Here is a 22,275-nt window from a genome sequence, read left to right on the forward strand (position 1 = left end):
CCATTTATTGATTGTACCAGAACTCCTTATATACTAACAATAATAGGCTTTATGCATATTCGTAAAGGCGCATTCTAAGTGGTTCACGCCGACTAAGCTGATCCTAAACCCCTCCTTAGTCCCCCTTTTGTGGTCAGCAGTTCTGCTTTTTTCCCTGGCCTTCTAACCACAGATGTCTATTGTTATACTGCCAAAACCTAACCTTGCTGGCTCTGCAAATAAACCCATAGTTCAGCAGTAAGACTCAATGGTGGTTCAGTTATTGAGCAAGATACATGTAATATTCTGTAACTTCAGTTGTTACACAGGATGTGTGGTGCATTGTCTTATGAGACCTTGCTCAGCTAGCTGCAAGGGTCTATGTGCCCGTTCTCACGTAGCCAGCTTCTCAGATCAGTAAGCTGCAAAGAATCTGCATATCCTGAATCTATATGTCCCTTTTCACGTAACCAATCCCTTACACCAGTGCTCTCCAAGGGCTTCTCGGGGGGCACCTTCCTGCGGCCTTTCAGTCCCTGCACGAGGCCCAGCTGAGACCTGCAGAGGGGCTGTTCCCAAGGGCCTGGAGGCACAGCCCCAGGGGCAGTGGCTTGCCACTGACAGAGGGTGGGCTTAGGCTGGAGATGTGCAAGAAATTCTGGCCTCGGAGGCTGGCGAGGCCTTGGCCCATGCTGCCCACAGAAGCTGTGGCTGCCCCATGGCTGGCAGTGTTCCAGGCCAGCTTGGACAGGGCTTAGAGCAACCTGGCCTAGTGGGAGGTGTCCCTGCCCTTGGCAGCAGGCTTGCAACAAGACGATTTTCAAGGAGCCTTCCAAGCCAAGGCCTTCTGTGATTCTGTGATCACAGATCACTTGGGGCAGCTGGCCTTCATTTCTGCTTAGAACCACTTCAGCACGGTAAATTGGGCTGAGTTCAAGGACACTGTTCACGAGCCCAGCTTGCCAGCGCCTGAGATTTACCAATGCTCTGGGTCTGGCTGAGATCAATCAAGTCTTGCACGCTCCAGATTCTGGAATATTGTCGTTTCTTGAAGCAAGGACAAAGCAGCTTCTGGCCTTCCACTCCTAAATGCACTAACTGTAGAGCATGAGTAGATGTCCCAGCAGATAGCGACACTATACAAGGCTTGACTTGTGCATAAAAATAATATCATCTAGGTAATCTATCATAGAGATGTAATAAATAGATCTATTTTCTTAAAATCTTTCCAGACATAAATGCACTAAGAGCATTAATATATGTCACAACAGATAGTGACACTAAATATGTGTTCTATTGTTATTATTTAAAACTGATGACCTACTCAACCCTTTCTAATTATTTTTTAGCATATTTTGTCTAGATTATCATTTTATCATTTTCATTCTATTTTATCATAGAATAATGATGTATTTGATCTCTTTTCTATTACTTAGATTAGTATATTGCTTTGTTTTATTATACTTTACTATTATATATGATCATTAATAAACTTTAGAGTATACACTACATATAGACAATATACATCTATGAAATAAAAATCTAGATTCTTATATAGACACAGTTTCAGGCCAGCTCCGACACAGTCGGACCCAAAGGTGTCCCTTCTGGGGACAAGGAGTGTGGAGCTTTTAAAGGGGTACCCTTCCTTCTCGGACCAGGCTAAAAGAGCAGAGGAGGCTGCTGTTTTGCTCTTTATTTCATAGTCTCATAGCTTTCTTGAAGGCCGAGTTCAAAGGGGGTTACATGATAAAGCCAAGCAGCAGCAGCAACAGCAGGCAAAACCCACTTCTTCTCTATATGCTCCGTATATATTTTTTCTTGCAGAAGTGTGGATTATATTTGTTAATTGACCGATAAGATTAACACATGATTCTGGTTTTTCTTTTCTTAACCTATTCTTGTCTAATTCTTACAATCATAAGTCTTACACAAGTGTTACATAGGTATTACACAGATTTGCGTATACAGTTTCTATCAGTTCTTATTGTTTATGTGAACACTCCATCTAAAAAATGTGAACAGTATAATTCTATCTATATTTTGTCGAAAGGAAAGAATTCTGTGAAAAGGTAACCCTGCTGCAGTAAGAACTGTGTTTAAGGTCTCGGCTACAGCTTTTTAATTCTTAAGGCACTTAGCATATATTTCTACTAAAAGTTAAAAAATCTATCTTTCTATTTCACTTTGCTGTGGCTTCTTGCATCACAGCTTGTCCAGAGGTTTTAATTCAACCCTTGTGCTTTGGCTTCCCTCTGGGCCTGAGTCCAGGGGAGCTCTCACTCCAACAAAGGAGAAACACCGTCCATTGGCTGATGGCAGGCAAGCGGCGCTGATTGTTCCTCTTGGTCTTTTGTTCCCTGTTTCTGTTTCCTTTTTCTGTCCCACATTCCCGTTTCTTTCCTCCTCTTAGTTTTGGCCCTTGCCAAAGGCCGGGAACAATTGCATGTTACAGCTGGGCTTTGGTGGCTTTGGCCGTGCACGTAAGGCAGGCGCTCTGTTTGTGCGTGTCCTCAGGAGTGGCAAAGGTCATATGCAAGTAGGGCTTAGTGCAGATCTGGGTGACTTGTTTTGGAGATGGAAATGATATGAGGAGGTAGAATCAACCCTGCTGTGGCCCTGCACCTGCTGAGGCGGCAGGAGAGGCTGTGGGACCTGGGCCAGAGTCTTTGCACGCATCCTCTTCTCCTTGAAGGACCAGATTTGTACGACAGCTTGTTCTGCGCAGTGAAGGGCAGTGAGGCCGATGGCGCTAGAGAGGTGCAGGTGCTCTTCTGGGCCTCAGGGAAACAACATGGGGCCGAGAGGCCTCTGCTTCACTGCAGATGTCATTCTGTGCTTAGGCCTTGCTGCAGCCAGGGGCAAGAGAGCTGAGAGGCCCAGGTGATGTTTTTCTCAAGCAGCCCCTTCAATTCTTTGCTGACTTCAAGTAGCTCTGCAGCACATCTGGCATTCAGCGCAGTGAGCGAGCACTGCAGCACATTGCCCAGAGGTTGTGGAGTCTCCCTGAGCGCAGATAGTCAAGAACCATCTGAAGGCAACCCTTTGCAAGGCGCAGCGGGAAGACCCTGCTGGAGCAGCCCTGGCCAAGATGATCCCACCGGTGCTCCTTCCAAACGTTAACTAATCTGGGATTCGCAGATCCGCATCTTTGCACAAGGTGAAGCTCTCAGAGGGAAAGTGGAGTCTAAGAAAGAGGTGGGGGCAGCCACAGGCCTGGTGCTAATGGGAGTCTCTCTCACAAGGCCCCTGGCCACAGCCTCTTCAGCTCCATCAGCTTTGACTCCCCGAATGTACTTTTGCTCTAGAGGAAAGGTGTGGCAGCAATTCCCACTGCCTCTTGAGCAGTGCCCTCTCCACATTCTGCACGCTCAGGTCTGTGTCAGCTGCAGCCCAGGGAGCAGATTCTGCCCACAGAGCCCAGAGAACACAAAAGGGAATCAGAGTATTTCCTCTTGCGTGGTCCCCGATCTGTGTAGCCAACCTGGTCATCAGTGCATGCAGTGCTGAGGAGACTGTTGAGATGACACCGCTGCTGCTGGTGGCAGAGGTCTGCTGCACAGCGTTTTCCCTTCCCTCTCTGTGTCCCACATTGTTCCCGCTTTTCCCCTGTACAATGAGGGGCTTCTCTGCGGCCAGCTGCCGGCCCCACAAGCACAGCTCTAAGGTGGAGAAGCTCTTTCAGTGCTCATCGTTCAGGGTTCGTGTGAACCGCTTTCGCAGATCCACGTACTCACTCATCGCCTGGGAGTGGGCAACGGGATCCATCACCAGGTGGTGGAAGAGATTGCACGTCTCGGCCATTTGCACCTCTGGGGGAACCCTGATCTCCCCAGGAAGGCTCCGGTTGCCCACGATGAAGTGGTTGAGGCATCTCACTTGCACGCAGAAGCGCAGGCCCTCGCTGATATCCACCAGTCGCCTGACAAAATCTCTCCTGTGCCACCGTGACACGGGGATGATGGACAGGAGGTGCATGACAATGGTCTTGATGGTGTAGGTGGAAAAGCCTGAGCCCAGCTGCAGACAGCTGAAGAACTGCAGGCATTTGAGGTGCAAGCTGTCGGGGGGGCCCGCCTGGCGATGCACTTGAAGAACTTCATCTCTGCCACGGCGTAGCTCTCCGGCCATGTTGTGCTTGGCGTGCAGGCCTCCCTAGGCTGGCTGCTCACAAAGATGTCTGAGTCGCCTTGCCGCACCCCAAACAGCACCTCAATGCGGAAGCTTGCTGCGCCGTTGCTCACCTGGAATTGGCAGGAGCGTCTGGAGGGCAGCAGCACTAAATGCCAATTGTGGGACTGAGGCAAAGCCGGCCAGATTGCTCTCACCAGTTGGTAGAACCAGCGGGCAGTTTTCTGCACGTCGAGGTAGGAGCCAGTGCATAGGATGTGTAGGAGGCTGGCATCCTGATTGCTCCTCAGCTCCTCCTGGGGCTGGTGCAGGAAGCACAGCATGTTCTCACCCTGCTGCTCCCTGCTGCAGGTGCACTCCAGCTGCACGCGGACGCGGAAGTTCCTCCCGCGCCTCTGCCCTGCAGTGTCCAGCTCCAGCTGGAAGGAGTGGCCTCGGGGAGGATTCATGGGTACCAGCACACGGTACACAACATCCTGCTCACGGGGACTCCAACCTTCGAAGGCACTGCCCACCCCGATGGCTCGTTGCAGCACCGGGTAGAAACTGTTGCACAAGACGTGGCCAAAGTAAATGGCAAAATTGTCCATCAGGTCAGTTGTCCACTCACAGCCTTCCTGCAGGTCCTGTACAGGCCACTGGATGCGCTCCATTGCAATCCTTCCTATGTTATCTTCGCCCTCGTGCTCTTCTTCTTGGACTCCATTGGCAGCATCATTGTTGTTTTCTGCATTTGCAGCCTCACGGGCAACTTCATTTCCAACATTGTCTTCTTCATTTGCAGCAACATTGCCAACTTCCTGTACATTGCCATCATCATTGTTGACTTCCTCCCGGTTGGCATCATTGGCTTCTTCTTCTTCTTCATTTCCAACATCTTCTTCTTGGTTTGCGGCCACATTTCTGACTTCCTCTTCATTGGCACCATCGTTTTCTTCTTCACGCTCCTCTCTCCTCAGGCTCCTTTTCCTCCAGATAAACTCTAGGGCCAAGAGAAGGAGCAGGAGCCCAGCAAATTCCCAGACCTTCCAGTGCTGCAAGGCAGACCACGGCAGGTCTCCCCAGGCCCCTCCACTCTGCGTCAGCATAAGCTGCTCCACCTCCCGCTCCAGAAGAATCCTCTCCACTTCCTGGTGCATCGCATGCACCTCCATGCTCAGACGCCTGGCCTCATCCAAAGCATCTCCCGCGGGCTGCGGGTACGGGATAAGGCTTTGCAAGAGCAAGAGCCAGAATAGCCAGTGACCCATGGTCTGCAGGAGGATGGAGAGAAGGCCTTGAGTGGGGCGGGGAGGGAGGCAGCTGCCACTGGGGGCAGCAGGGACGGCAATCACAGGCATCTGGGGCCGGGAAGGACAGGGCCCCAGACAGCTGGCAGGCAGCAAGGCCTGTCCCGCTGCCCCAGCAGCAGCAGCGGTACCGTGCCCTGCCCAAGGCTCTCCCATGAGGGGCTGTCCCTGCATGTGGGGGGAGAAGCCAGCCTCGGGTGCAGCGTTTCCAGCCCAGCCCTCGTCCCCAGCCCAGCCTCCCCGCCACGTGTGCACTCACCGCTTGCCCAAGCAATACAGGGCCAGCGTTACCTGCTGGGGCCTTTTAGAGCTGCCCCCATTGTGACACGTCGCCCGGCATGTCACAGGGGTCACAGCACAGCACAGCCAGGCCAGCACCACCCTTTGTCCCCAGCCCAGCTCAGGCGCTTAGAGTGGCCCTGGTGCACTGGTTAAGGCTGCTTTGGAGTGAATCTTCTTGGAAGAACTCCCCTTGCTCTTCCTTTGGTCTTTCTTATCAGCTGCTCCCCACTGGCAATCTCCTAGATATCCATGCTGGAAGGCACCCTTGACTCCACACTGCTTGAGCTACACTTGAAGCTCTGAGTGGTCGAGGTTGAAAAAGACCCTGAAGATCACACAGTCCAACCGCAAACTTAACACTGCCTACTCCACTGATCAGCCAGCTCCCCAAATGCCACATGCACGTGACTTTTAAACCTTGCTGAGGGTGCTGACGCCGCCATTTCTGCTAGGCAGCCTGTTCCCAAGCTTGAGGTGCTCTTTATTGAGGGAATCGTTCCTGGAGATCCAATCTAAAGCTCCCGTGGCACAACTTGAGCTCATTTCCTCTGGTCCAAATATGCTTTGTTCCCCGGGCTAATAGAAGGGAGGTTGCAGCTGGCTACAAGCTCCCTTCAGGGACCATCTGCACCGTGTCAGGAGCTTGCGCTGTGAAACCAGCTCCTCCCAGAAGAGAGAAAGGTGATGCTTTTGCTCTGTCGTTCCCGTGATCCAGTGGCAGCAAATGGCTTGTCAGTGGGCAGAAGAGTTTTGGGCTGCCAGGAAGCGTTTCCATGTTGACGCAGTCCTCGCCTTAATTGTGTCTGCCCTCGTGGGGGAGACTTTTTTAGAGCCTTTGCCAGGAGTCAGAGACAAACAGGACCTTTGGCTTTCTCAGTCTTCAGATAGTTGTTTATTAAGTCTTATCAGGAAAGTACAAGCCACTGACGTGACCCAGACGTAGCATGAAGCAGAGAATGCAGCAAAAGCCGAATTATCAAGATTTCGCAGCCTGTTTAAAGGTAAATTACCCAATGAAAACTTAAAATGCAAGGTCTTTTCACTTCTCTACCACTGTCTAATAAATCATCTAGTCATGCTGGCAGGAACTGAGGAATTCCCTATCAAATCATCCCAGACCACTTCTGCCGCAGAATATGGAGTAGATGGAGAAGAAGAAGAATCTCTGGAGAACAATAACAATCCTCCATTTGGATGTTTTCTGCTTTTATCTACTTCCTATACTAATAAACGCAAAACAGGGCAAGTGTTACCTGCTGGGGCCTTTTAGAGCTGCCCCCATTGTGACACGTCTCCTGGGATGTCACAGGGGTCACAGCACAGCACAGCCAGGCCAGCACCACCCTTTGTCCCCAGCCCAGCTCAGGCACTCTGTGTAGCCTGAAGCAATCAAAGGCTGGACACACACAAAGTGCAGACCGAACTGCAGGACAGGTAGGCAAAGAACTATAGGTGTGGTTTCTGTGAGAACCTTCCAGAAGGGTTATAGCTGCAGCTTGAGGAGCTCTTCTGCTGACACAATTTGCAGTGGAGTGGAAGATCTGACCCTAGTCAGATGGGTGTGGTACCTCTAAAGGTGTGGTACCTCTAAAGGGCCTCTGTACCTTCATTATGGTTTAGGAGGAGTCGCCACCCATCCTTGGCTCCCTTGGGAGCAGCTGCCACATTCCTGAGCACACAGGACATGGAGAAGACACTGCTTTGTCAGCATTGGAAGTTGTGTCCGCACCTATCTTCAACATCAAAAGCTCACTCTGGGAGTCAGATCCAAAGGTGAAGAGGCCGTGGCAAGAAGCCTGGAACTGGAGACTCCTGTTGCCACATGGACACTGAATGCCCTCCCTTTCTGAGAGAGTCCAATCCCTCGGGGAGCTTCACCCTGTGCAGAGATGCCAATAAATGGCATCTTGAGCATCTTGAGTGTCTGTGCATCACTTTGGTGGGGAATGCAGGCAGCAATGCTCACTGCTTGTGGCCGCTTGACCTTGGCTGGACAGAGAGAGAAAATAAGGACCAAAGACTTGTGGGTTGAGACAAGAACAGAGAGATTGCTCAGGCACATCTTGGGGAAACATATTTAATTTGCTACCAGTCAAAACAGAGTGGGATAATGAAAAATAAAACCAAACCTTAAAATATCTTTACCACACCTCTCCCTTCTTCCTGGGCTCAACTGATCACCGTTGCCAATGCTGTGGGCCAGAACTCACACAGCACTTGGGTAGTTCTCTACAGAGTGCGCGCTTCGGTGGATCGGTGCCACGTTTGTTCCTGCTGGGTCCCTCGTGGACACGCTTAGGCGGCACTCTCCCAGCACCTACACGTGCACACCATCTCACCTTCGCAGGTGGTCGCGAACAGCCACTCACACTCACAGTCTGTGCACGAACCGGAGACAGAGAGGCGAGAGCGGTTCTCTGCATGCAATTCCGAGGCCTTTAGTGGCAACACACCCAAAGGGTGGCAGAGGCAAAAAGAACACAAAACCAAAAGCCCCTACCAGTTTGATCCCGAAAACTCTCAAAGGTGGGCGGAGCATCCAATACCAATAGTCTGAGGGCTAGGGGGCAGAGGCAAGGTTGAATGACAGGGCAGGGGCCAATGGGAAAAGGGATAGGAGGGGGGAGAGGGCCAGTGACCAGCAGAATCTAGACAAAGGGAGAGCTTTCAAGCACAGTGTTGTTAGGAGTGACCACTTTGAGGGCAACTTTTAGGGGGGTGTAAAGTGCACTGAGCCTCTGCAACATCTCCCCCTTATTTACTTTAAAAGGAGGCCTCCCCCAATTACTTGCAACTAACTAAGGTGGGAACCGTTCTTCCCCTTTCTATGAGTGGGGAAAGTGGATTTTGACTTTAGCACTGAGGGTCCAGGGCTGTGGCAGTATTGAAAACAATGAATGGATGGCAGAACAACCAGAAACACCCACAAAGCCTCAGGAGGGAGGCAACTCCTCCCCTGAGTTCCCAGTGTCCCAACAAGTCCCGAGTTCCTTTGACAGTGCTGGATATGGTGGACCTTTCTGGGCTACCGAGGCTGCTATTTCCATGCTCTTCTCAGCCACAGCATCCGCAGCCACAGCAGCGTCTCTGGGTACTTGCTCACGTTAGGGACATCTAGGAGACAGCAGGGTGACAGGTGCCGGCTTCCATGGGAAAGTTGGGGCCGATGTCTCTGTAAGGGTCTCAAACAAAGTTGTTAAGGATCATGGCAAGATTATTGAAAGGTCGAATCACTCGAGAATACCTGAAATGGGAAATGTTCATTCTCCCTTTATCAATTTCTTTTTTCCATCCCCCCTCTTCAAAAAAGAAGGTAGGTACAGGGTATAGGAAGGGTAAGGCATTATTTGGGCGGGGAAACCATGAGGGAAGGTCAGGGGGGTTCAGGGGGATTTTAAACTGAAACAGTCTGGAGGGGGCCCAAATTAGATGTTCACGTGGCTTGTCACTTGGCGTCAACGTCGCCTCCAGGCGGCACTAGTCACGTCTTTGTCTGCTTCAGCGTCAGGGTTATCTGCGTTTTTTCTTGTGTCTTTGGGGGCTGTTGTCGGTGGTCCAAGGTAGGGCTTGATATTCTTTCCCAGCACCCATTTCAAACCTGCTGGTGTGGAAACACAAGCGTATCCCCTCCCCCAGGTGGGGAAAGGGTCCCTGAATTTGACAGCTCTCTGGATCCTTGACCAGCACTGGCGGCTGTTCCTTTAATTTGGCCTGTGTGGAATTGGTAAAGTGTCAGAATACAGGGGGAGGGGGTGGGTTCTGAGAAGGAGTTGTTTAAGAAATTGATGGTAAAGAGAGCTTTGCAGAGTCTCACAATGGGAGAATTAACCTCTGCACCTCCGCATTGTTGGTCAAGGACCCTCTGGAGAGTTTGGTGGATCCTTTCAACAATAGACTGTCCTGTGGGGGAGTGGGGTATGCCTGTGGTGTGCTGGGTGCCCCACTGACTAAAGAAATCTTGCAATTTATTAGAAACATAGGCAGGACCATTGTCCATTTTCACTTCTTTGGGCACTCCCAGGGTGGAAAAGGCAAGGAGAAAGTGTTTTATCACGTCTGTTGCCTTTTCTCCCGCAGGGCAGATGCAAAGATGGCTCCAGAGAAAGTGTCTACTGACATGTGGACATATTTCAGTCTCCCAAACTGGGGAACATGGGTGACATCCATCTGCCAAAATTGGCAGCTGCTGAGGCCGTGGGGGTTTACCCGTGCCCAAAGATGGTACCTGATACTGTTGACAGCTAGGGCACGTCGCTACAATTGCCCTTGCCCTTCCTTCCTTCCTTCCTTCCTTCCTTCCTTCCTTCCTGCCTTCCTGCCTTCCTGCCTTCCTTCCCTTCCTTCCTTCCCTTCCTTCCTTTCTGCCTTCCTTTCCTTTCCTCTCTCCCTCCCTCCCTCCCTCTGTCCATCACATGGGACAGAGGAGTGGGAGAGATTTAGGATAAGTTTTTGGCTTTCTACTCCTGTCCCTCCTGAACACTTGCAGTGATTGTAGGCTGCAAAAGCAGCCTGTTTGTGGAAAATACATGGAAAACCTGCAGAGATTTATTCTTAAATTGTTGATCTATCTCTCCATTCTCAATCCTTCTTCTTTGTTTTGCACTTTGTTTACTCTCTGTCTATTTGGTCCTTGTATACTGAAACTGATCAACTCAGGTGAACAGGGAGGGAAAGAAACAGAAACATGAAATGGGGAAAGAGTTGGTGAGAATCCTTTGTAAGAAATGGCACTGGTATAAGAGGCGGGGAGATTCCCTTTCTTCCTGTTGAGAAAAGAAAAGTGGAGTGAAGGACATCCAGATTTCATAGCAAAAATCCCCACGTACACTTCTTAGGCAGAGACAGTAAATGCTGGCCCTGGGCATGTGCTCCAGGAATGACAGTGGGGAGGAAGACAACCTAGTCCTGTGTCTCAGCTCATGCAAAAGGCCCGTCCAGGAGCAGCGTAGGGAAGACAAGGAGCAGCAAGAGCATGGCCCTGGGCTGGCTGAAAGGGGACTCCTGGGCCCATGGGCAGAGTGGGGGTACATGAAAACCATCAGGGTCACAAATTCCTGCCTCAGGACCCTTCCAAGACTCCTTGGGGATTAAGCATCTGGATAGGACACCAGGACTGCTGCTTCCAGGCCGAGCACCATCCCTTCTGTGCTGCACAGATCGTCTTTCAGTGCCACAAACAGTTCTCAGCCTTTTCAGAGTATTTCTGTAGCATCGTGACAGACACTAAATAAGAAAGAAAAAGAGGTCTGTATGGTTTCTCCAAGACCAAAAGAAGTGATTTATATATGCAATTCACAGCCTAAAAAAGCCATCTATTGAAATAAATAATAAGTGATCAAATGGATCCTGTAGGCTACAACTGGATTATATCCAGAGAAAATGTAGAATACAGTTTTGTAAAGTCGTTTTTAAAGCTTTAAGTACAGTTACATATTTAGGGATAGCCATTCCTCAGGCCTCTGTCTTGCAACACATTCTCCTGGCATCTCTGGGAAATTCTCTGACACTTTCTGTGCCATAAATCAAGTCTCTCCTGATGGGAGAGAATTTGCTGAAAGTCCCTGCAAGGAGTTTGAGAGATAAACTGAGACTTTTCTTTTGTTTCAATGCTTCCAGATAGTTGTTTATTAAGTCTTATCAGACGAACAGAGCTACTTGCGTGACCCAGGTACAGCATAAAAGGAAGAAAAGTAGGAGTGAGTCGAATTATCAAGAGTTACACGGCCTTTTAAAGATATTTTAACCAATAGTTACTGAAAACGTACATTATTTTCACTTTCCTACCAGTTATTCAGAAACACAACTAGGAACTGCGGAATTTTCTATCCAATCATTCCAAACTACTTTTACTGCAGAATATGGAGTAGTAGAAGAAGGAGAAGAAGGTCTAGAGAACAACAACAACCCTCCATTTTGATATTTTTTACTCTTATCGATTTACTACAAAGAGAAGCCTAAAACCTCTAAATTTTTCACCCTGTGATAATCTTACATACTAGTCTATCACCTAATTTACACCACAGTATTTTCTAGTTGTTGTCTGACTGTTGGTAAATTTTTCCAAGGTTTGAAGCTAAAACAGTGTTGTTCAGGGGGGTAAGAACCCTTAAAAACAGGCAGAGAAATATTCTTGGCACTCTGGGTTCCTACATTCTCAATTCCACAGACAATGCCCTTCTCCGGGAGTTCCCTGCCAGCCACCAGGTTTCTTTTCCCGGGCACCGTATTAGTGAAAGTTCAGGCAGAAACCATTCTGCTGCTTTCATCTGTGCTCCTGAGAAATGAGGCTTTTGTGAGGCCCATTTCACTTTTCTCAGGGAAGAACCCCAGGCCAGTTTGTGTCACCTGAGCTGTGCTTTCCTCTTGCGCTTTCCTGAGCCCGTGGGTGCTGCAGTGTGCACAGGGTGAAGCTCTAATCCCACCTGGCTCCATCTGGCTGGGCAGGCTGTGTCAGCCAGATGGAAAAATGAACGTCACAAGGGCTAAAGAGTGCAAGGAATCCTTCAAAACAAAAAAGCGGGAGTGACACAGTGTCTTGGTGTCTGCTAAGGAAGGCAGAAGCCTCCCTTGAAGTGGCAGATGTAACCCCTTTCCCTCCGAGTTATTATAATTTTGAAATCAAGGGCCATCTTTAGGCAAAGATGTGGGAAATAGGAATAACAGTTCTTTACTATATATATATATATAACCAGTCAAACAAAACAACAACAACTATGGCAGTAACAGCGAACAATCACAAACCCAGTCCCAGCCTTCTCGGCTGTCAGGCCCTTTCCCCTCGGGTGCAGTTCCGCTCGCAGCCGGCAGGGGCGCTGGCGGCTCCCGGTGAGCAGGGCAGGTGCGATGGTTCCCCTGTGGCTGCAGGGGGCGCTCCGGAGCGAGCTCGGGGAGCACGCGGCACGGGTGGCCTGGGATCCTGGGAAGGGATGGAACAAAGGCTTCACAAACCCCAGATGGCTGGCCTCGGTGTCCGGCTGGAGCTTCTGGAACGGCAGGCTGGAGCAGCAGGCTAGAACGGCAGGGATGAGCACAAATCCCGGGTGGTAGACGCGATGTATCCAAGCGGGGAACCCCCCGGAGGTCTAGGCAGGCAGGATGAGCACAGCTACAGTGCAGCGAAGGCTTGAATCAGCAGTGGGGCAGAGCGGCCACAGCCCAGCCTCCAGCGGGGCGGGGAAGGTGGGCCGGGGGTCCTGGGATCTTTCTCCACAGAAAGAAAAAAACGGCCGAAAAGAACCAGGCTCCTCTCCCCGAGTACGCCGAGAGCAAACTGACCCCACACCCAGGTGAAACAAAGGAGTAGCCAGGCCCACCCCACCCCCCTGTAGGTAGCTCTTTTGTCTTTCTTAAGTACAGCCATTTGTCCCCTAGCAACATGCGTATGGGAAAAAATTCCTTGAACAGGAAAAAAAACTAGGACTAAACTAAAACCCCAACACACAGGCAGAGCTTCAGCAGCACCAGCTGACGGTGTAAAATCCCTTAAACAGATGATGTAAAGCTGGAATGGATTGATTCCAGCATCCCAGTGCACCATCTTCTCAGTACCTGCTTATAACATGGTTAAAACCTGGTCCAGGCAGCGCTCCTCTGAACCTCTGGGAACACCAGAGCCCATAAAACACCTGCCAGGCCTCACCAAATCCCAGGCTTGCTCACAGAAATACCACACTTCAATTAAGCAGCACATTTAGAATTTTGCCACTTGTCCTCTTATGTTCTGCGTCCTTGAAAGTGGAAATGTGGCTGGAATTTACTTCATTTTGAAGCTGTGAGAGGGAGGAAGTTACTACCAGGTTGCTTTATTGCACAGAGACTTTTAAGGGATCAACACTGCAATGCAACCATCACGTGCAAGGGTTCTGCTTTACAGCAAGTATCCAGAAACTGACAATCAAAGTAAGTTCCATGGAAACTGGAAACCTTGGGAACTAATACAGAAAGGGCTCCTGGAAGGCCTGAAAACCCAGTATTCATCTTTCTGGAAAGTCACCTTCCGCTGGCTGCATGTACCAGCAGCCAACTTGTGGGAAAACAAGATGGCAATGAGGGACGAATGAGCTGCATTTCATGAAGAAAATCTACTTCTGTTTAAAAGGAGAATGAGATCGATAGAGCAATACCCCTTGGATCTTTCCCCAGTAGAGTCTTTTAGATACATGTGATGTTTGGGTTCTTTCTGGGACTAAGGTCTGCCCGGAGGTCCTGCCTACCTCTATTTGAGCACAGCAGGCTCACCTGAGGTCAGAACTGGCCTTGGAACAGCAGTGGCAATATACCTCTTTCCAACTGACTCGATTCTAGCAATGTCCCAGCAGCAATGGCCGTGCAAAGCTCAAAGAAACAAACCAGAAGATGCCATAGCTGTGCCAAAAGCAGCAGCCTGAAACATTCAGAAAGGATAAGTGCATAATCCAGATGGAATTAAGAGTAGCTTCCATTCCATTGAAATAGAAGCCTTTTCGATAAGCATCATGAACACAGCGTCCGAGGCTTTGGGGACACTGGCATGGCACCACCTGGCACAAGGTGCAAGGGCCTTGGAGTGTCTGAGCAGTGTGACACCCAAAGTGTGAGTAGGCAGGACATGCTGCTCAACAAAGATCACTCTCCAATCCAAAGCCCAAGAACAGCAGCACAGAGAGGAGATAAAAACCCCCTGCGGGGAAGGGGAAAGCAGCATAAACCCCTCAGCACTGATTTCCACAGACCACGGCCATCCCTGCTGACCAGGTGTGTGTGGTATTTTATAGCCAGATGTTCTACACAGATGCTGTAGAACATCAGAGTTAAAGATCAACAGCTCTGCATGTGTAGGGACAGTGTTAAATCATGGACTCACAGAGTCGCAGAATCCCTAAGGTTGGAGAAGATCTCTGAGATTATCGAGTCCAAGCTGTGCCCGACCCCCACCGTGTCACCCAGCCCAGTGCCCTGAGTGCCACGTCCAGGCCTTCCTTGCACACCTCCAGGGATGGGGACTCTGAAAGCTCCCTGGGCAGCCCCTGCCAATGCCTGACCAACCTTTCCAGCAAGAAATCCATCCTGATCTCCAACCTGAGCCTCCCCTGTAACAGCTTGAGGCCCTTTCCTCTCATCCTGTGCCTTGTTCGCCGGGAGCAGAGCCCGACCCCCAGCTGGCTGCCCCCTCCGGTCAGGGAGTTGTGGAGAGCCAGAAGGTGCCCCCTAAACCTCCTGGAGAAATCCAGGCTGAGCCCCTCCAGCTCCCTCAGCTGCTCCTGGGGCCCCAGACCCTTCCGCAGCTCCGCTCCCTTCCCTGGACGGGCTCCAGCCCCTCCAGGCCTCTCTGGCCGCCAGAGACCCAGAACTGGGCACGGAATTCAAGGGACCTCAGCAGTGCCCAGCACACGGGGGTGATCACTTCCCTGGCCCTGCTGGCCGCACTCCTTTTGATCCAGGCTAGGATGTCATTGGCCCTCTTGGCCTGGGATCTAACCATTGCTATCAAGTTCTCTGCTAATGAATGGATTTAGCACAATTTGGGTTTCAAGTTTAAAAGTGGCCTGATTTGTTCACCCTCTAAACACTGCCATGAAAGCAATCCCTGCATCTCTGATCAATCTCCATATGTTCACTTGCCAAGGGTTGGATAGCACAAATTGCTGTTCAGAACTCCTGGCCCAGCTGACATTTACCGTAGGTTCACCCTGTAAGCTCCAGTTCTATGGCCTGGCCATTCAATACCTGTTACTCTGTGGTTTAAGAGCAGAATCATTTGGTTTCTGATGCAGCTGCAGCCCTGACAGGAGGGTGACAAACAAGGCCACCTGGCCAGGCCCACTCCTGCCAAGGACTGGCTTTTGTGTCAGAGGGGGTTTTTACAAAGACTACAGGCAGCAAAATGGGCATTTCAGCTCCAAGAGCAAGCAGATACATTCAGCTGAAGAATTTCTGAGCCTGAAGTGGAGCCACAGGAAATGTAGCCAAGCAAGTCAACCTTCTCAATGCATGCTCTTTATAAAGGGGGAAACTAGGCCTGCAAAGGTGAGGTGCCTGCTGAAAAACAGAGAAAGGCTGGATGGTTTTTGGGGAGACATATGGAATAGTCCCCAACTAAAAAAAAGTCCTTTCCCCACACCAGTTAAAATGTGGTATCACTCTTGGCCAGGAGCAGCTTTTGGCCACCTGGAACTGCTGCTTGGGTGCTCCTTGGCTTGGCTGCATGCCACCAGTGAAAGGCTCAGCTTCCAGGCCCCACTTGTGTCCTCCTGCACTGCAGCATAGTGTGAGTTTCTGTATTTCTGTGGCTACACAGACATCAAATTCCTCATTTCATGGCACAAATCCCCAGGGAAATACTGCTAGGCCCTGTTTATTTCTTCAGGACAAACTACTGCTCCTGGACTCTCAGAAGTCACAAGCCCACTGCAGCAAGAGCAAAATATACACCTCATATGTACTTCTAGTGCAAGGGACAGCACCATCATTTAAGTTATTTCCACAGTTTATCGTCAGTTGTAATGAGGGATCAGCCATCAAGTAGCTTGGACAGCTTTTCTTGGAGTAAAAGCACCTTGCATGGTGCCTGTTGTTCCTCTGGAGTGATTCTATATGAACACCCAGCAGGGAATCTAGGGACGTATTCCTTAGTCTCCTTCCAGCAAGAATAATTGTCAGAATTGTCAGTGAAAATCTGCCATAAAATACGTGTGGAAATTCAAATGAACCCCAGCAAAGACGAAAGCACAACTGGCTCGGCTTTGGCAAAGATGCTGTAGAAACTGGAAGTGACCAAAGTCATCCTGCTCCATGAATGAGGACCAAAGCTGTTCTGGGCCGCTTGTGGTTATAAATTCAGCTGCAAATAAAATGGGATGTCAAGCACTGCGTGATTTCCTCACAGTAAATCACAACAGCTACCTATGAAGCACTGAGTAAATAAGCTTCCAGGAGACTTCCAGGCTCATTGTCACGCCTGATTTTTAAAGTTATCCGGAAACCCTTTAGTTATCTTAGAGATTTCTATCTCTCTCTATCTCATCAGCTTTTCATAAGAGATCCCCTGCAGACACTTCCAGGGCACACTTTAGGAGACATCCTTCTCCTGTTTATGCCCATGCAGCCCATGGCATTGCTGGTGATTTACAGGTGTTGTAAACAGGAGAAGTCCTGTTCCAAGGCACCCCTTAGCACAGGCTTCCCCACACAAGCCCCAGGGAAGGCATGGTGTTAAGAAGGGACACTTGTCTAGTGCCAGTGCCTTCACCTCTGGGCCTGAGTGAGCCTATGTGTAAATCACCAGCCGGTGATGAGGACTCAAGGTCCACAACAGGCGCATTTCAGAGAGTTTGATCTTGGACCAGCCTTGCTCCAGTCTTGGAGACCAAATACCCATGAAGGGCTGGAGTATTTCAGTGTCTCTTAGGCTTTAGTTTCATTCAAATGGTTTCCTTTGCCAAGTGATTATCAGCAAAACACTGAAAAGCCTTTCAAGTGTGCCTTTTCCTTGTGGTACCTTTTACCTAAGAATACCACCACGGGTTCATCACATAAAAGGTACGAACTGCTGAAATGCTGTGAATTGCTGTGAAGTCTGGGCTGAAGCTGGGTTTAGATGTGACTGTGGTCAGGATGCCCTTAGGGCCAGCTCTGAAGTTATAGGAACTGGTACTGTAAGCTTGACTTAACAGTGGCACTGGCTAAGGGAGTCAGTCTTTACATGCATAGGAATATTTCACCTGACTGCCTGCTGCTTTTATGGGCACAGGTGTAGTTACAGGTGCTTGAGGCAAAGCACAGTGGGCAGATTCCTGTTCCCATTCCCACCTTGCTGCAGGACACTGGCAGAACGTGGTTGTTTCTGTTACAGAGTGGTTTTCACAGGCTGGACTCCCTGGGCTTGCATTAGAAGGAAAAATAAGGAGTGTCACAGCGGCACTGGCATAAATTCCCAGCCACGTCTTAACCCCAAAGGGGTGCTGCTTAGTCATTCCAGGCTAGATTAAATGGATTTATAGGTTCTAAGAGAGTGTCTTGCTACCACAGGGAGCCTGACACCCCAGGAGCTCAGGCTGTGCCCACCCACTGCCAGCCCAGCCCCACCTCGCTCCCCCACATCCCAGGCAGGCAGACTCCACTGAGGAAAAGTCATTTCTGCTCAGTTAAAACAGGCGTGCAGGTTAAGAAACAAAGACAAATGAAACCACTCCTCCCACTGCCCACACTCTCCTCAGGCTGGAGAGTGAAATCAGTGGATGTGCTAGAGCTTAAAAAAAGTGTGTTTTCACATCATGCACAGCTGTTAAATTGTAGAAGGCATATCACTGCAGGGTAAAATTTATTTATAAACGATTACAAGTTGTAAAGAATTGTGGAAAATGTTCCAAACTAATCCAAGAGCATGATTTTCTTTGTTTCTCTCAACTCTGATAATTTCACCCTCACCAGAGAATTCCCTTCTAAAATCAGGAGAGAGGGCCCACCGAAAAATGCAGAGGCTGTTGCACATGTGACGTGTGCAGCACTAAGTTTAGGATAAGTGTGATGTGAAAACTCCGGACTCGTTGGGAAATTGGTTTCCCTTTCAGCATAGTTAAGAATTCCATCATTTGCCCCTTTATATTGAAGAGCATTATAAACAAAGGAGAAGTCACATGGTTCAGGAGGCAAAGGAAAAAACTCCAGAGATGAGCTGTTGGACTCCAGTTTCAAAAGGGGCTGAAAGGCTCACATAGCTCCAATTTAAACTGGGAAATTCCAAGAGGAAATGATGGTGACTATTGCAATTTAGGAGGGTTTAGATGGGCTATTAGGAAGGAATTGCTCCCTGTGAGGGTGGTGAGGCCCTGGCACAGGGTGCCCAGAGAAGCTGTGGATGCCCCTGGATCCCTGGAAGTGTCCAAGGCCAGGCTGGATGGGGCTTGGAGCAACCTGGGCTAGCGGAAGGTTTCCTTGCCCATGGAAGGGGGTGGCACTGCATGGGCTTTAAGGTCCCTCCCAAGCCAAAGCATTCCATGATTCCATAATTCTCTGCTTCTACAAACTACTGTGATACCTTTCCCATCAGTGTAGAGAAGTCAAGTCCCTCCTGCTTAGAGATCCTAAGGATAACATTTGATGTGTTTGTGTCATTTGTTAGAATTTATGTCATGGCCGTGGAACAGAAGGAGATTCCTCTAAAACGAAATACTGGGATCTTAACATCTTTAAATGTAAAAGTTTTGTGTGTGGCATCTACAAACGATGACTGTGAATGAGGCTGCATGTCACACTCTCCAGTATTAATTGCTGCTGCTGGGGTCCATGTTCCCCAGCGGCTCCTCATCATCTTCTGATTGATGAGTCATCTCTGGCTCTTTTCCCCTGCCCACAGCTGGTCCCTTGTGTAACAGCCTCCTTTTGTCACTTATTTGCTTAGGTGTTTTTGAAGGAATGTGGGCTGCAATTAATTTGTTGATGTGTTTGTCTCCCCCAAACTGTACCTCCAGTTGAATCAGAAGCTGTTCCTCCTCTTTTGTCCACACTCGTTTGTGGGCTCCTCGGGCAGAGATGCCCTTGGGGCGGGATGCAGCAATCCTCTTCTGGCTCCTGATAACAGGATGAGCATGTCTTTCGTGTTGTCCCAGGCCGATCTTTGTCAAAAAATCCCTTCCACATACCTCACAGATCCACTCCCCTGCTGGAGCCGTTTTTGTGGCTCCCCTGCATTTGGGATAGTGACAAGCGATACTGTGATGGTTCAGACTCTCCTTACCGCAGCCAGCACACCGAATACAGATCTTTCTTTTCATGTGGGCTCTCTTCAGGTGTTCAATCAAGTCCAACACACGGTCCGCCCGGGTCCCACAGCATGGACAGGATGGATTTTTGTCGGGAATCATCACCGTCAGGATGTCCTCCGGGGCCGAATCCATGCTGTTTGCCGGTCCACGTGGGGACGTTCTTGCTGTGCCGTCCTTTGATTCCTCATCGTTTCTTCTGCCGCTGTTCTCTCTGATCTCCAGGAGACAGCTGTTCCTTCCCATGTTGTGTTTAGGTGAGAGATCTTCATATACCCCCATGTACTAGTTTGAAAGCAAACCAGTGAGAGACTCCAAGTCAGAACTGCAATTGAATAGGAAAATTAAAATAAATGCAATAGTGCAGAAACACTGACAGAGTCAGGACACAACCTGATACCCTGTCAGGGTGGTGGGAGCAGTCCAATTCAATGGTGGCTGCAGTGCTCCTGAAGTGATGGATGTGGTTCTGTTGAAGCGGTGATCCTGTAGAAGGGTCTGGTCTTTCTCTGAAGGTCCAGTGGTGGTTATGTAGCTCCTGTCCTCTGGGAATCCACTAGGAAAGGCTGGCTGTGATGTTCCAAACCTCAGATTATATCCAGGTAGGAATGCTTGGCTCCTCCCCCTGGGCGGAGGATCTCCCAATGGGCTGATGTAATTTTATGAGTCATGCAGTGTGGCCTTGATGGCCCATTAACAGAACATATGATCTGGAGGGAGTTATCAGGGACATGTGATGGAAGAGATAAAGAACATATCCCCGCCTAGTTTTAACAGCTTGTGAAGATGGTGATACAATACATCCTTTTGGTTACATGTTACACTGTAACCTAAGACACTACCGCAGCCTGGAAAAACCCTCCCACCACACAGTAAAATGAGTATTTTCATTCATCAAACGAAAAAAACCAAATTATAAAATTTCAGTCTCACCAGTTCTGTTTCATTTTTTGTAACGAGCAATGCAGGGATACTGAGATGTTTATTGCAAGAAACAAGGTGGTTTTCTACACTTTTTTAAGACACAGTATTTCCTGATATGGTATTTTTCACTAAGTGACCTATCACACATTGCCACATCATCAACACACTTTCTTAATTATGGTAGCCTGTTAATCCCCTGATTCTGTGATGCCATGTTCCCTGCCCTAGCCTTGGCTACTCCCCTGGTTTCTCCCTATTGGCTCCTGTACCCCAACCGTGCCCAGGGACTGCCCTTGGGCCCCTGACAAAACCACCCGGCACCCAGACCACGAGGTCTCTCTCTCTGCCTCCGAGGGTGACGGGACAAGATGTGAATAAAGCCATCTTACCGCTCTCATGGGAGACCCTTCTCTACTTCCTTTATCACCACTGCGTTGTCACACTGCTAGGTGCCGGAGCCAGATTGAGGGGCTGTCCGAAATGTACTTGGGGATGTGACTAGTCACATGGCCCTAGGTAATCCCCGCTGTGCTCACAGGGAGCTGCAGCCTGCTAGGCAGAGTCAAGTGGTTACAACACTTAATGTCCTATATGGGGGTGATCACACATTGCCTACTTGTCTGGCAGGCTCGGGCAGGCTCCTCTCCATAGCGCATCAGCCATGTGGCATTTCTTTCCTCCAAGGTCAGGCGGAGACAAGCTTCTCTGTGCTGCCACAGCATTCTACAGGCACATCCCACAGCCTGTAGCTCAATTCCATCTTATCTCTCTCTACAATTTTCCACCAAATTGTTAGGGGGCAGATTGCAAATTTTTGGAAATCAGGTCTACCAATTTATTGGTCAGGGGTCTACGCCCACCTTTTTGGACACCAGGTCAATAAAGCCCAAAGGACAGTCCAGTGACTGTTGATACTTGGAGTAAATATATCGACAGCCCCATTTCATGGATCTAGAAAATTTTAGACAAGATTAAGTTAGAGGGAGGATTAAATGAGCAGTGGACCCCTCAACCCCTTGCCAATCTAGCCCAGCACAAACTGGTAGGCTACGTTTAGGGTAAAAAGCTACACAGGTCTTACCTTCAATTTGTTTCACTGTTTGAATTATATCGTTGGCTGGTGAATCCAATGGTATTTCACTGGTGCAGAGGTCGGCTTCATTACACTTTGCAGGGTATCCAGCAGGACCACGAGAAGCTACAACCTCTGCAGCGATGTCCAGTTCATAAATAAGCTCTTGTCTTAATCTTAATGATTTTCCCCCGTCTAAGTGGAAAAAATGCTGGAACCATAGATATTTACCTTTCTTGATGGCTCTCTTTTTCATTCATTTCTGGGAAGGTCTTCTCAAGTTACTTTCCTGTGTCCCCGTTTTGTTGTTATCTCAGGTAATTTTTCTTACCTGGCTCATCATGTCCAGGCATCGTAGCAGTCCTGTGCTGACTCATTCACTATTTTTGTGATGTCCTGTCTGTCAGCCAATTTCCTGAATGCCCATGGATCGTGTTAAGTTTCCATGCTGATGGCCACTCCCTGAAAGTCCTCTGATAACAAGCCTGCAGTTGCCCCTGCCTTGAAGCTCGATGTATCCCAGCTGTTCCTCACCCTCACCTGATTGATGACTCATCTCAGGTTCCTTTCCCACACCCACAGCTGGTCCCTGGGCAGCAATCTCCTTTTATCACTGATTTGTTTGGCTGTTTTGGATGGAATGTGTTCTACAATAAGTTTATTGATACTTTTGCTGCCCCTGAACTGTACCTACAGTTTTAGCAGCACTTGTTCCTCTTCCTTAGTCCAACATCTCTTGTGGGCTCCTTGGGCAGAATTTTCCTCGGGGCAAGAAGCAGCAATTCTTTCCTGATGCCTAACCAGGGGGTGTGCCAATCTTTTGTGTTGTCCCAGGCCAGTATGATGCCATGATGATTTT

At 49.3% G+C, this 22,275-nt stretch overlaps 1 pseudogene; it reads right to left on the minus strand.

The window, feature by feature from the left end:
• Window positions 1-3,148: 3,148 nt before the first annotated feature.
• LOC125320971 lies at window positions 3,149-4,763 on the minus strand (annotated as a pseudogene).
• Between the last annotated feature and the right edge of the window lie 17,512 nt (window positions 4,764-22,275).

This window comes from Corvus hawaiiensis, unplaced genomic scaffold (assembly GCF_020740725.1).
Source record: "Corvus hawaiiensis isolate bCorHaw1 unplaced genomic scaffold, bCorHaw1.pri.cur scaffold_32_ctg1, whole genome shotgun sequence".
In the NCBI taxonomy this organism is placed as follows: Eukaryota; Metazoa; Chordata; class Aves; order Passeriformes; family Corvidae; genus Corvus; species Corvus hawaiiensis.